The sequence below is a fragment of the Borostomias antarcticus genome, assembly GCF_949987555.1.
Source record: "Borostomias antarcticus genome assembly, chromosome: 13".
NCBI lineage: Eukaryota > Metazoa > Chordata > Actinopteri > Stomiiformes > Stomiidae > Borostomias > Borostomias antarcticus.
In genome coordinates this window covers 1210991-1225662 of record NC_140246.1, presented here as the reverse complement: position 1 = coordinate 1225662, position 14672 = coordinate 1210991, and positions in this window count along the sequence as shown.

Sequence of the window (14672 nt, the reverse complement as noted above, 5' to 3'; positions counted from 1 at the left end):
GAGCAGCTGGGCCGGGGGGAGCATCCCGAGCCCCCGGTACGGTACCTGTGTGTGGAGAGAGTCCAGCTCTGGGGCCGGTAGGCTTGCTGCAGGACCAGTAGAGCTCCAGTGGGTCCTGCGTCCCCGGTTCTCTGTCCGGACATGAGCACTCGCCCTGGGAAGGCTGGAGGTCTGCCTGCCTGCCCGTCTGGATGTGGGGCTGCTTGTCCGCCTGCCCGCCTGCTGCCTGTAAGCCTGTCTCCAGACTGTGTGTGTGAGAGAGAGAGAGAGAGAGAGAGAGAGAGAGAGAGAGAGAGAGAGAGAGAGAGAGAGAGAGAGAGAGAGAGAGAGGGAGGGAGAGAGAGAGAGAGAGAGTGAGGGAGAGAGAGAGAGTGAGGGAGAGAGAGAGAGAGAGAGAGAGAGAGAGTGAGTGAGGGAGAGAGAGAGAGAGAGAGAGAGAGAGAGAGTGAGGGAGAGTGAGGGAGAGAGAGAGAGAGAGAGAGAGGGAGGGAGAGAGAGAGAGAGAGAGAGAGAGAGAGAGAGAGAGCGGTGAAACCGTGTCTGGTTTTGAATTACATAGTTCCTCTGCGCATGCAGGGTAGCTACAAATCTGCGCCTCTCCAGAGTTCCAAACCTGGACCGCCTCCAGGGTGTGTGCGTGTGTATGTGGGGGTGTGTGTGTGCGTGCGCGCGTGTGTGTGTGTGTGTGTGTGTAGTGTCAGAAAAGAGGAAGCAGCTCTCTGATAAGCACCAGACTTTAGTAAGTAGTAAGTAACATCCTTCCAAACAAACAAGTAAGATCTTGAGGTTTTTGATGTTGACACGTTTGCAATATACAGTATACATAATAAATGATCTCTTTAAATTACTGAGAATATCAGCAAACTATTAGAAAGGTTTTCTGTATGTAGTGTGTAACAAGCCCACAATCTTGATTCTTGAAACTGTTTGTGTGCGTGCGTGCGTGCGTGCGTGCGTGCGTGCGTGCGTGCGTGCGTGTGTGCGTGTGCGTGTGCGTGTGTGTTTATTTATTTTAGGTTCCCATTAGCTTGTGCATAGCAGCAGCTATTCTTCCTGGGTCTACAATATTTCCATAACCTTGTCACAATACACTAAATCTAATCAAGTCCACATCACAGTACAAACAATCCATAGACACAACATAGTCACACTACACACACTACAATCATATCTCTCATCACAATACACAGACAATACATCAATCCACTGGACATACAAAAACATACAAATAAATCTATATACATAAAAATAACACGTAACACAGGTGACACAAAACACACTGAACAAAAACACTACAACTAGATTATAACAATAGACAAGCTATCACTATCATAGACGTTTACCAACATTTATTTTGAGGTAGTAATCTTTTAGCTGTTTTTTAAAACTGTGTGTGTGTGTGTGTGTGTGTGTGTGTGTGTGTGTGTGTGTGTATGTGTGTGTGTGTGTGTGTGTGTGTGTGTGTGTGTGTGTGTGTGTGTGTGTGTGTGTGTGTGTGCCCTACCAGACAGCTGTATGCCAGTCATAGGAGGTCATATAGTGGATGCATTTCTTGTTAAAATACAAAGTACATCAAACACATTCCTCATTATACAGCCTGCTGGAGAGCTTCCTGTGGTGCTGAATAATGTTTTCAGCTGAGGCACAGCTCAACCATACTTTCTCTCAACCATACTTTCTCTCTCTCAACCACACTTTCTCTCAACCATACTTTCTCTCAACCATACTTTCTCTCAACCTTACTTTCTCTCAACCATACTTTCTCTCTCTCAACCATACTTTCTCTCAACCATGCTTTCTCTCTCTCAACCATACTTTCTCTCAACCATACTTTCTCTCTCTCAACCATGCTTTCTCTCAACCACACTTTCTCTCAACCACACTTTCTCTCAACCATGCTTTCTCTCAACCATGCTTTCTCTCAACCATACTTTCTCTCAACCATGCTTTCTCTCAACCATACTTTCTCTCAACCATACTTTCTCTCTCTCAACCATACTTTCTCTCAACCATACTTTCTCTCTCTCAACCATACTTTCTCTCAACCATGCTTTCTCTCAACCACACTTTCTCTCAACCATACTTTCTCTCAACCATGCTTTCTCTCAACCATGCTTTCTCTCAACCACACTTTCTCTCAACCACACTTTCTCTCAACCATGCTTTCTCTCAACCATGCTTTCTCTCAACCATACTTTCTCTCTCTAAACCATACTTTCTCTCAACCACACTCTCTCTCAACCATACTTTCTCTCAACCGTACTTTCTCTCAACCATACTTTCTCTCAACCATACTTTCTCAACCACACTTTCTCTCAACCACACTTTCTCTCAACCATACTTTCTCTCAACCATACTTTCTCTCAACCACACTTTCTCTCAACCACACTTTCTCTCAACCACACTTTCTCTCAACCACACTTTCTCTCAACCATACTTTCTCTCAACCACACTTTCTCTCAACCACACTTTCTCACAACCATACTTTCTCTCAACCATACTTTCTCTCAACCACACTTTCTCTCAACCACACTTTCTCTCAACCACACTTTCTCTCAACCATACTTTCTCTCAACCACACTTTCTCTCAACCACACTTTCTCTCAACCATACTTTCTCTCAACCATACTTTCTCTCAACCATTCTTTCTCTCAACCATACTTTCTCTCAACCATACTTTCTCTCAACCACACTTTCTCTCAACCACACTTTCTCTCAACCATGCTTTCTCTCAACCATACTTTCTCTCAACCATACTTTCTCTCAACCATACTTTCTCTCAACCATACTTTCTCTCAACCATACGTTATCTTGTGAGATTTAACATAGTATCATGTTTTACAGTTGCAACCTTTTCTTCAATACAATATCTGCATTAGGCTATTTTATATAGACATGTTCAAGGCGGGCGTCTTGAGATTCATTTTATTATGATTAGACTCAAACAGCTCTGCATCATGGCTGAGATCAGGATGTGATTCACAGGGTGAACATGGGACTGACTCCCTTTGGAGGTACTAACTAACCCTACAGTAACTCCTCCCTTCCTCCCTCTGACTCCTCCCTTCCTCCCTTTGGCTCCTCCCTTCCTCCCTTTGACTCCTCCCTTCCTCCATCTGACTCCTCCCTTCCTCCCTCTGACTCCTCCCTCCCTTGTGTCTGTAGAATCCATCACCGGACACTTGAGACACTGAATGCTCAAGGTAATTCTAGATAATGAGAGCGCCAGACAGTTAACGAGAGGATCCGGCGCTCAGCGATGATTCTATCCACACTGTCTGTAATTGTAGGTTCTTCGTACGGATCCCTCTAATTGGTCGATCTAAAAAGATACTGCAGGGGTTCTACGGAGCGCTGATGTCATCATGAGAGAATGCACTCTCTCTCCTTTGAAGATGGTCCCAGCTCGTCCTCGCTGGTTCAGATGGCCTCTGACAGAACCGGGTCAGGGTCAGCGACCTTTGACCTGGCATGTCAGCTCTGTGTCAGGATGGATTAGAGGATCACACACACCAGGTTATAAACACAACAAATCATCAAATCATGTTTAGATTAGCACTGGGGGCTTTGCCTCTCTGAAGGCAGGGTGTGTGAGTGTGTGTGTGAGTGTGTGAGTGTGTGGGGGGGGGGTGCGTGTGTGTGTGTGTGTGTGTACATGTGGGTGTGCGTGTGTGCGTGCGTGTGTGTGCATGTCTGTGTGTGTGCGTGTCTGCGTGCGTGTGTGTGCATGTGTGCGCATGCATGTGTGCGTACGTGCGTGCGTGTGTGTGTGTGTGTGTGAGAGAGAGAGGGGATCGGATGTATAATGGAGGCCAGTGATATCTCCAGCAGTGCATTTCTCTTCCCCCCAGAGAGCCTCCCTCATGTTATTAAGAGGAAGTCCGTGTTTTCAGAGCCTTCGGGACCAACTCCGCTGGGGTTTCTGCCGGTTCATGTCCATTCAGAAAGGTACACGGGCTTCAAGCCAGGAAATTGGACCATTTCACATGAAGGCCGAATTATTCTGAATATTTCCTTTGGTATGTTGAGGTTTAATACACCGTAGTACAGTAAGTTACAAACGTGGAACCTACAGTGTGGATTCAGGGTTATTCACTCGTCTGGTCCGGTGTGTAAAATCGCTGACTGTAGCTTCAACATCCTCGTTTCCCGCCCATTGCGTGTTTGTGTGCACATTTGGACTGATGAGTAGCTCTGGTCGGACCACCATGCTATACAATGCCTTCCATATGGACCGGGGGACAGATTCTGATACACTGGGTACGGAAAACTCATTTAAGTGTTGCTGCATCTACACAAAAAAACTTGAAGATTTGATCTTCAAGGTGTCGGTCAAGGATACTTTTTGGATGAGGGGGGTTAGTGTTTGGCTGTTTTGATATCTTATTGTTTAGTTACACAGCCAGTTTGTGATCACTACAGGATGCTAGATGGAAAACTGACTTAGAAAATGACTAACAGAGCAAGGAAACAGGAACATGTATGGAATTGATCCAGGCAGTGTATCTCTCTCTCTCTCTCTCTCTCTCTCTCTCTCTCTCCCTCTCTCTCTCTCTCTCTCTCTCTCTCTCTCTCTCTCTCCTCTCTCTCTCTCTCTCTCTCTCTCTCTCCCTCTCCCTCTCTCTCTCTCTCCCTCTCTCTCTCTCTCTCTCGCTCTCTCTCCGTGTGTTATTATCATAATTCTGTGTTTCAAAGACGCCGTCAGAGCAGAACACAACATGAGTGTTCCGGTTGGTCACACAGAGACAGACTACCTCAGAGGGGGGCGGAGTCAACAGAAGGGTTTACTAACTAACAGCAGAGATGAAACCAGCAGGATTTATACAAGCACCACAGATGTTCATGCTGTTGAATGATGAAGTCTTTTTGAAAAGTCACAATCCACACATCCACACAGTGTTTAAACATCCAGTGTGCCCTAAGAGGGCTAGGCTCTTAGATGCTTGTTTAAAAAGGAGATGCAAGCAGTAGTACACTTCACTAGTACACTTCATTACCTACAGTATGTTGAATGCGCTTATTGTAAGTGGCTTTGGATAAAAGTGCCTGCTAAGTGACTGTAATGCAATGTAATGGGACTTACTAATAGCCCTTTTTGACTAGTGTCATTCTACTGTGCGGTTCTGTTCAATGTTGTCCACCATGTTGTTTTGCTTCATCTACGCGGTCTCACCCTCCCTCTGTCCGTCCGCGGCGTCCAGGGGTCAAGCCCCCGCGTCCAGGGGTCACACTCTGTCTCTCCGTATTCCAGAGAAAAGAATGAGGAAGTTTGAGCACAATGTGTGGCCATGGAAACACTCGCATGAGCCGACCAATAAAGTCCCAGGGTGGAAAAATGTTCAGCCGTGCATTAATGCTTGACTGACATTTTCTCTGACGCTTATTTAGCTCTGCTGTGTTTGTGCAGCTGTGTGGTTTTTAAAATGGCTGCTACACTGTAGACACTCTGGTTGAGCCCCAACCAGGGCCGACTGTGGGGTTTCGGAGGCCCCCAGAGAGCATGGGGCCCTGGAGGGGGTGTGGCCCTGGAGGGGATGGGGCCCTGGAGGGCATGGGGCCCTGGAGGGGATGGGGCCCTGGAGGGCATGGGGCCCTGGAGGGGATGGGGCCCTGGAGGGGATGGGGCCCTGGAGGGCATGGGGCCCTGGAGGGGGTGTGGCCCTGGAGGGGATGGGGCCCTGGAGGGGATGGGGCCCTGGAGGGGGTGTGGCCCTGGAGGGGATGGGGCCCTGGAGGGGATGGGGCCCTGGAGGGGGTGAGAGTCCTCTTGGGGCCTGATGGGTAGTGTGTGGTCTGTGTGTAAGTACCAGGGTGGATGATGCTCTAGAGTGGATGATGCTCCAGAATGGATGATGCTACAGAATGGATGATGCTCTAGAGTGGATGATGCTCCAGAGTGGATGATGCTCCAGAATGGATGATGCTCCAGAGTGGATGATGACTCTCTCAGAATCAGGTTCAGTTCTCATGTATTTTCTTGCATAGTTGAAGGATTTCAGCAGGTGAATCTGTCTCTGTGATCTTTCTCCTGATGGTTCTCCTCATGTTTCTCCTCTCTCCCTTAGGCACACTTCCTTGATTAAATTAGACAAGGTGATAATGACGACCCGAATGCTAATGATAGCATAGGGCTGCACAATTAATCGTGAATTAATCGAAATCGCAATTATGACCTCCGCAATTAATGTGATTAATAATTTTGCTTTGAATTGAGTGTGCTAGGACTACACGGTCAAATCACAGGTGCTTATAATGTCTGACCAATCACATGCATTCCCAGTGGGTCAAGACAAGTGTCACAAGAGTACCTGCAGCCGTGAGTAGTGAAAAAATTAGCGAAAACGAGGTCAGTGAGTTAGTAACAAGAAAGGGATCAACTTCCGTGATTTGGGAGCATTTTGGTTATTATATATTAATATTATATATTAAATATTAATCGCAATTATTAATCGCAATTACCAATTAGAAGCAAAAAATCGCAATTATTCTTTTTTGTCATAATCGTGCAGCCCTATGATAGCAGCAGATAAACTAAAATATTCATGACTTCAAGGCAACACCAACACCTGTCCTAATCTCACTCTGTAAAGCTGTAACAGATCTTTCTTCACCGAGAAGCAAAAGGTTCAACTTTCTGATGACTACCAACAGTAAAAGCCCCAGGCTGGATGTGATCACTGATCTGGCTCACCATTGGTCAGTCCAAGAGTTCCGCCTCCTCAGATTCCATCCAATCCAGCCAGGTTAGATCTGTGATTGCTCAAAAGGAGCAGATGCTTGCATGAGTGTGAATCCCGGCGTCTCCAGAGCCTGTCCTGGCTTCCCGTGGACGGGGCCGTCGAGCTGCTGGTCCAGTCTGGCTCCGGCTGCTGGTCTTCTCCTCGGGGGGGGGCGGGGAGGAGGGGGGGGGGGGGGGTGGTCTCCAGTGCCCCATGAACAGCAGAGAGATGAGGTCACCAGGATCTCTTAGAGAAGGATGATGCAACTCACCCGGTTAGGGGAGATTTGGTCTGCTTGTTCTCTGCATTAATCATGATATATCCCAGATCAGACCTCAGACCAGAGCTGTGTGCGTTCACAACTCAGGGGTTAAGCAGGGGTCACGCATAGAGAAGGATCTCACAAGCTAACGCCTTTTTTTTTAATCAACGTCACCTCTGCTGTCCGCGTGGCATGACCTCACAGAGCATTTGTTTTCAATCTTATGAAGATCCTTGGCTTGCACGTCTATAAAGTTTTACGACTTGTCTGTTAATTGGAACATTTATGGAGTTGAGCTCAAAGAAAACCATGTCACGTCAACGTCAATAAATGTCCACAAGCGGTGTGGTGAGAACTGTACCACCGCCATGACACATAGAGCCACAGTCACTGACTGCTTATAACTGTGTTTGCACAACGCTGCACTACTACACTTCAATGGAAAACACTGCAAGAGGGGGGAAGAAAGAAAGAAAGAAAGAAAGAAAGAAAGAAAGAAAGAAAGAAAGAAAGAAAGAAAAACTAACAAACAAACAAACAAACAAACAAACAAACAAACAAAGAGAAAGAAAGAAAGAAAGAAAGAAAGAAAGAAAGAAAGAAAGAAAGAAAGAAAGAAAGAAAGAAAGAAAGAAAGAAAGAAAGAAAGAAAGAGAGTCAGTGTGGGCTCAGCTCAATACAGTAGAGCTGGTTAATTCTCTCATTCTCTCTCTGTCCTGAAGACCTAAATGAGAGATGAACTATTAACAGGAACAGAAGTCTCGAGGTTTAGAAACATGTCTCACCAGACCTGACAGCATGAGTGTCAGTGGCGTCATGATTGTTATGAAGAAATGATCAGTCTTCTCCCTGGAAGATCATGGTATCACTAGCAAGTCGATCTGGGCCATATATAGGCCAGATGCAGCACTTATGGCTTAGTTCCGGCCCTATATGGCCCATATACGGCCCAGATTGGCTTGCTATCATCATCATTCAGAACACCTTTAATGAACAAACACACACACACACACACACACACACACACACACACACACACACACACACACACACACAGGGAGATTTGCTCCCTAGTATTTCATGTCGCTTCAAAAGCAACCCAGATAGCAAGCGAATGTGTAATAATTCTGGGCCATATATGGGCCGGAACTAAGCCGCAAGGGCCAGATCTGGCCTGTATATGGCCCAGATCCGCTTGCTATCTGGGAACGATGCCCTTTGTTTTTTTCCCCCTTGACGTGCATGTGAGGTGTGATTCATCTGTATGTCTGTACTGTATTGTAGTGTATAGTATGTCTGTACTGTATTGTACTGTATAGTATGTCTGTACTGTATTGTAGTGTATAGTATGTCTGTACTGTATTGTACTGTATAGTATGTCTGTACTGTATTGTAGTGTATAGTATGTTTGTACTGTATTGTACTGTATAGTATGTCTGTACTGTATTGTACTGTATAGTATGTTTGTACTGTATAGTACTGTATGTTTGTACTGTATGTCCAGAGAGAGTAACAGGGTAACTAACCAGCCCCAACCCCAACCCTGGAAAAAGACTTTTGTGTGACTGCAGATGATTTACAAGAGAGAGTAAACCTTTCATTATGACATCTGCTCTCCAGCTCTGGCTCTGGGATGTATAGGGACTGTGTGTGTGTGTGTGTGTGTGTGTGTGTGTGTGTGTGTGTGTGTGTGTGTGTGTGTGTGTGTGTGTGCGCGTGTGTGTGCATGCGTGTGTGTGTACGTGCGTGTGTACGTGTGTGTGTACAGTATCTGTGATGTGTGTGTGTCTGTGTGCGTGCGGGCGTGTGTGTGAGTGTGATGTGGAGCCAGCTGTGTGTGGAGATTGACTGACTCACCAGCTATCAGCCAATCCCCTCCATCCCTCTGTCTCTGTCAGCCAATCCCCTCCATCCCTCTGTCTCTGTCAGCCAATCCCCTCCATCCCTCTGTCTCTGTCAGCCAATCCCCTCCATCCCTCCATCCCTATCAACCAATCCCCTCCATCCCTCCGTCTGTATCAGCCAATCCCCTCCATCCCTCTGTCTCTGTCAGCCAATCCCCTCCATCCCTCCGTCCCTATCAGCCAATCCCCTCCATCCCTCCATCTGTATCAGCCAATCCCCTCCATCTCTCCTTCTCTGTCAGCCAATCCCCTCCATCCCTCCTTCTCTGTCAGCCAATCCTCTTCCTGAATCCAGTTTACCGTTGCAATGTTGTTCACTCATGTCGGAGGAGGATAGGAATGAGAGAATGGAGGTGGGGGAGGGAGGGGGGGGAGAGGGAGGGGAGGGAGTCTCTGAGTCTGTGGGTCAGTGAGCTACAGGAACTCAGGAATGGTTTTATTGGCCAAAAAACGTCCCCTCCCCCCACAAGAGAACACGCTCCACCAGCGACTACACCCCGGGAGATCAGCTGACCAGGGTTAGGGTTAGGGTCAGGGTTAGGTTCAGGGTTAGGGTCACAGTCAGGCTGACATCATCCTGGTCTCCAGGATGTTGGTGGGGGGTGAAGGATAGCATACACACGCGTGTCGCTGGGAAGAACGTTGTGAATATTTCTTTCCCGCTCCTGCATGTGTGTGTGTCCAGCTCAGGCTGGTGGAGGTGTGTGTGTCCAGCTCAGGCTGGTGGAGGTGTGTGTGTCCAGCTCAGGCTGGTGGAGGTGTGTGTGTCCAGCTCAGGCTGGTGGAGGTGTGTGTGTCCAGCTCAGGCTGGTGGAGGTGGACGTCGCTCTGATGCAGAACAGTCACAGACAATAAACGACTGCTGTTGCTGTGTTTCTTTTTACCGTAACATTGTGGGCTGATTTGGTGAGGAGACACGTTGCCATGAAGAATACATACAGACACTGTAGAGTTATGTTACTGTAGCACCTGGAACCTGATGTCTAGACACACACACACACACACACACACACACACAGTTTTGAGGCTTATAAAAGTGCGGTTTGTGTTTGTGTGCATGTGTGTATCTGTTAAAAGTGTTAGGCTTGTGTCTGAGTGCATGTGTGTATCTGTGTGGCTCTGAGGGTCTAATTGGCCATCGCCTGTGGCCATGATTCACTGCCCTGTGGGAGGTCTGGGCTTGACTGGGGGAGGGGTTCTTTACAGCTGGCAGTCTTCCAACATGGTGCAGTTATGGCTTCTCTGGGACACTAGCTGGAGGAGAGGAGAGGAGAGGAGAGGAGAGGAGAGGAGAGGAGAGGAGAGGAGAGGAGAGGAGAGGAGAGGAGAGGAGAACAGAGCACATATTCTCAATACAATACCTGCTTTCAGGAAAATACCTTCTCAAACATGGCTGGCTGCCTCTTGCAGTATTCCTTGCCAGTGTGTAGTCTCACACAGTAGCTCGCCACAGTTCAAGTCAATGGTTCATTGTTAGAATAAATATCCAGCTAGCTCACATCATTTTTTGAATGTTTTTAACTTTTATTTGATTTATATAAGTTCAAGTGTAACAACTCCTCTGACTGAGAGTAGAACCCTCCTTTCCTCAGCCTGTCTTTCTCTGGTTCTGAGAGTTTGGGGACTTTGTGCCTTCGAGGTCTATTCTTATTCTGAGCTGACATGTGTTCAGTTTTTAGCTCTTCCACAGCCTTTTCCTCCCAGGTCTGTCTGGTCAAAAGCTATAATTTTGGTTTCGTCATAATAACAGACCATCTCTTAAAATATAAACTGTTCCAGGACGTCGTTGTCCAGAGTTACAGTAGTGAAAAACACAGAGCAATGTCTTCATTCCGAGGCTTCTCAACATGGCAGGGATGAAAATGGTCACCAATGTATAATATGGTCTATCAACAGTATTTCTGTGTAAAATGTAAAATATTTATAATACTGGACATACAGTGTAAAACCATTTTAATAACAGACAGACAACCAGATCTAGTGCTGAACTAATGTTTAGAACCAACATATAAAACATTATTAACAACCCAGGTTTTGTAGCCTACATGTACTCTCATCTTTTACATGCGAAATATGGCTCCTCTATGTTTAGCGTGTGTGTGTGTGTGTGTGTGTGTGTGTGTGTGTAAGAGAGAGAGAGAGAGAGAGAGAGAGAGAGAGAGTGTGTGTGTGTGTGTGTGTGTGTGTGTGTGTGTGTGTGTGTGTGTGTGTGTGTGTGTATGTTTAACTATACTTGCAGACCAATGTTCCCACAAGAATAGTTAAACAAGAACAACACTTGTGGGAACACAAGGACATTTAGGGTCAATGGTTGGGTTTAGGGCTTGGATTGCAAATATGGTTAGGGTCAGGGGTCAAAGGTTATATTTAGGGTTAGGTTTAGCATTAAGGATGAGAGGAAGAGATACAGAGGGAACAAGTGAAATAGATATGGAGAGAGAGAGAGAGAGAGAGAGATGAGATTGTCATTAAGAGGATACGCCAGGATAATTGGCCTGAGCTGGACAGCCTGTCTGCAGAGAAGCATGGAAGCAATTACTCTGTCTGTTCACCAGAGACCGCATGCCAGATCCCCATGGAGAGGCTAGAATTTACATAGATGTACACAAAAAAAACTAAACTATAACCACAGAGTTATTTGTCCGGGAACCTCCAGGCGCCCCCGGCTCCCACTGGTTCCAGCCCAGACACAGTCGTCCGAAGGCAGCCGCTTCCTCTGGGACCTCCCTGCTCTGGGACCTCTCCTCTCTGGGACCTCTCCTCTCCTCTCTGGGACCTCTCCTCTCCTCTCCTCTCTGGGACCTCTCCTCTCCTCTCTGGGACCTCTCCTCTCCTCTCTGGGACCTCTCCTCTCCTCTCTGGGACCTCTCCTCTCCTCTCTGGGACCTCTCCTCTCTGGGAGCTCTCCTCTCCTCTCTGGGACCTCTCCTCTCCTCTCTGGGACCTCTCCTCTCCTCTCTGGGACCTCTCCTCTCCTCTCCTCTCCTCTCTGGGAGCTCTCCTCTCCTCTCTGGGACCTCTCCTCTCCTCTCTGGGAGCTCTCCTCTCCTCTCTGGGACCTCTCCTCTCCTCTCCTCTCTGGGAGCTCTCCTCTCCTCTCTGGGACCTCTCCTCTCCTCTCCTCTCCTCTCCTCTCTGGGACCTCTCCTCTCCTCTCCTCTCTGGGACCTCTCCTCTCCTCTCCTCTCCTCTCTGGGGCCTCTCCTCTCTGGGGCCTCTCCTCTCCTCTCTGGGACCTCTCCTCTCCTCTCTGGGACCTCTCCTCTCCTCTCCTCTCCTCTCCTCTCCTCTCCTCTCCTCTCCTCTCCTCTCCTCTCCTCTCCTCTCCTCTCCTCTCTGGGACCTCTCCTCTCCTCTCCTCTCTGGGACCTCTCCTCTCCTCTCCTCTCCTCTCCTCTCCTCTCCTCTCCTCTCCTCTCTGGGACCTCTCCTCTCCTCTCTGGGACCTCTCCTCTCCTCTCTGGGGCCTCTCCTCTCTGGGACCTCTCCTCTCCTCTCTGGGACCTCTCCTCTCCTCTCTGGGGCCTCTCCTCTCTGGGGCCTCTCCTCTCCTCTCTGGGACCTCTCCTCTCTGGGACCTCTCCTCTCCTCTCTGGGGCCTCTCCTCTCCTCTCTGGGGCCTCTCCTCTCCTCTCTGGGACCTCTCCTCTCTGGGACCTCTCCTCTCCTCTCTGGGGCCTCTCCTCTCCTCTCTGGGACCTCTCCTCTCTGGGGCCTCTCCTCTCTGGGGCCTCTCCTCTCTGGGACCTCTCCTCTCCTCTCTGGGGCCTCTCCTCTCTGGGGCCTCTCCTCTCCTCTCTGGGGCCTCTCCTCTCTGGGGCCTCTCCTCTCCTCTCTGGGACCTCTCCTCTCTGGGAATGTGGAACAGCTGGAAACGAGCCATGTCCTACCTCTGTACTCTCTGTCTATGGGCAAACACACACACGGATGCACTCCCTTCTCTCTCTCTCTCTCTCTCTCCCTCTCTCTCTCTCTCTCCCTCTCTCTCTCTCTCTCTCTCTCTCTCCCTCTCTCCCTCTCTCCCTCTCTCCCTCTCTCTCTCTCTCATTGTTGTAAAATGTCTCCTAGTGTCTCAGATCCAAAGGCACCTCACAGTCTTCTGCCACTAAACATCAATGACAATATGTTTGATGTACAGAGACCTATTGTCCAAATGCTGGTTAAATTCTCAATCTACAGCCCTTTTCCCAAGTCACAAAGTGCTTCACACTATTCCCAGAGCGACTAAAGTAGTCCAGAAGCATCAACAGAATGGTATCGCCTAGCCTAGCCTAGTTCCGAGTGAAGTAATTGAATGAGTGACTCTCAGTACAGTGGACATACGCATGCATTCCACCCATAAAACATGTTGTCTGGCCTGATCTTCAACACACCGGGCAGCTAAACTGATTGCAGATGTTTAAGTAGCCGACTGGTATGCGACCAAATACATGATAGAATGAGACGGGTTTGAGCTTGTTTGGTTACATACTGATATGAATGAAAGAATTCCAATCTCAGTTTGGCCATACATTCACTCATTGGCCTAAACCCCAATGAAATCCATGCACTCTCTCTCTCTGTCTGTCTGTCTGTCTGTCTGTCTGTCTGTCTGTCTGTCTGTCTGTCTGTCTCTGTCTGTCTGTCTGTCTGTCTCTCTCTCTCTCTCTCTCTCTCTCTGTATGTATCTCTCTCGCTGTCTGTCTGTCTCTCTCTTTCTCTCTCTCTGTATGTATCTCTCTCGCTGTCTGTCTCTCTCTCTCTCTCTCTCTCTCTCTCTGTATGTATCTCTCTCGCTGTCTGTCTGTCTCTCTCTCTCTCTCTCTCTCTCTCTGTATGTATCTCTCTCGCTGTCTCTCTCTCTCTCTCTCTCTCTGTATGTATCTCTCTCTCTGTATGTATCTCTCTCGCTCTCTCTCTCTCTCTCTCTCTCTCTCTCTCTCTCTCTGTATGTATCTCTCTCGCTGTCTGTCTGTCTCTCTCTCTCTCTCTGTATGTATCTCTCTCGCTGTCTGTCTGTCTCTCTCTCTCTCTCTCTCTCTGTATGTATCTCTCTCGCTGTCTGTCTGTCTCTCTCTCTCTCTCTCTGTATGTATCTCTCTCTCTGTATGTATCTCTCTCGCTGTCTGTCTGTCTCTCTCTCTCTCTCTCTCTCTCTGTATGTATCTCTCTCGCTGTCTGTCTGTCTCTCTCTCTCTCTCTCTGTATGTATCTCTCTCGCTGTCTCTCTCTCTCTCTCTCTCTGTCTCTCTCTCTCTGTTCATACATGTGAGAGGAGTGGCCGTGCTAGTGGTGTGGTGGCGCCCCCTGCAGGACTTCTGCTGATCGGAACTGTGAGAAATCTGGCTGAGGATGCTGGGACGTCGTTGTTATGGCAACTCCTCCTAGTTCAACAAAAACAGAGACTGAGATTTAGCCGCTACAACAAACTTTTTAAGAGACGCATGTTTTGCGGCGTGGTTGTGTTACTTGTAATTCTGCATACATATTGTAAATGGCAGGTGTGTGAAACGAAGCCGAAGCAGGTGAGTCTGGTAATGAATGGTAACGTTAGGCTAGCGTATCTAGTGCTAGTGAGCTAGCTAACCCTGCTAGTGGCTTTTATTTCTAGCTAACATATCGCTAGCAACAGTCGGCTGTTTTACTAAGTACAGTATAATATGGGCTGCCAAGTATTTCAGCCTATTATCACGCTCACTCGCCACACTTCACAATTCTCACGAGAAATGGCCAACCCCTAAATACTAGCAGTTCAATGTTCATGGGACCCTTATTTTGAAATTCCTGGGGGGTTATGGCTAAGTGAAA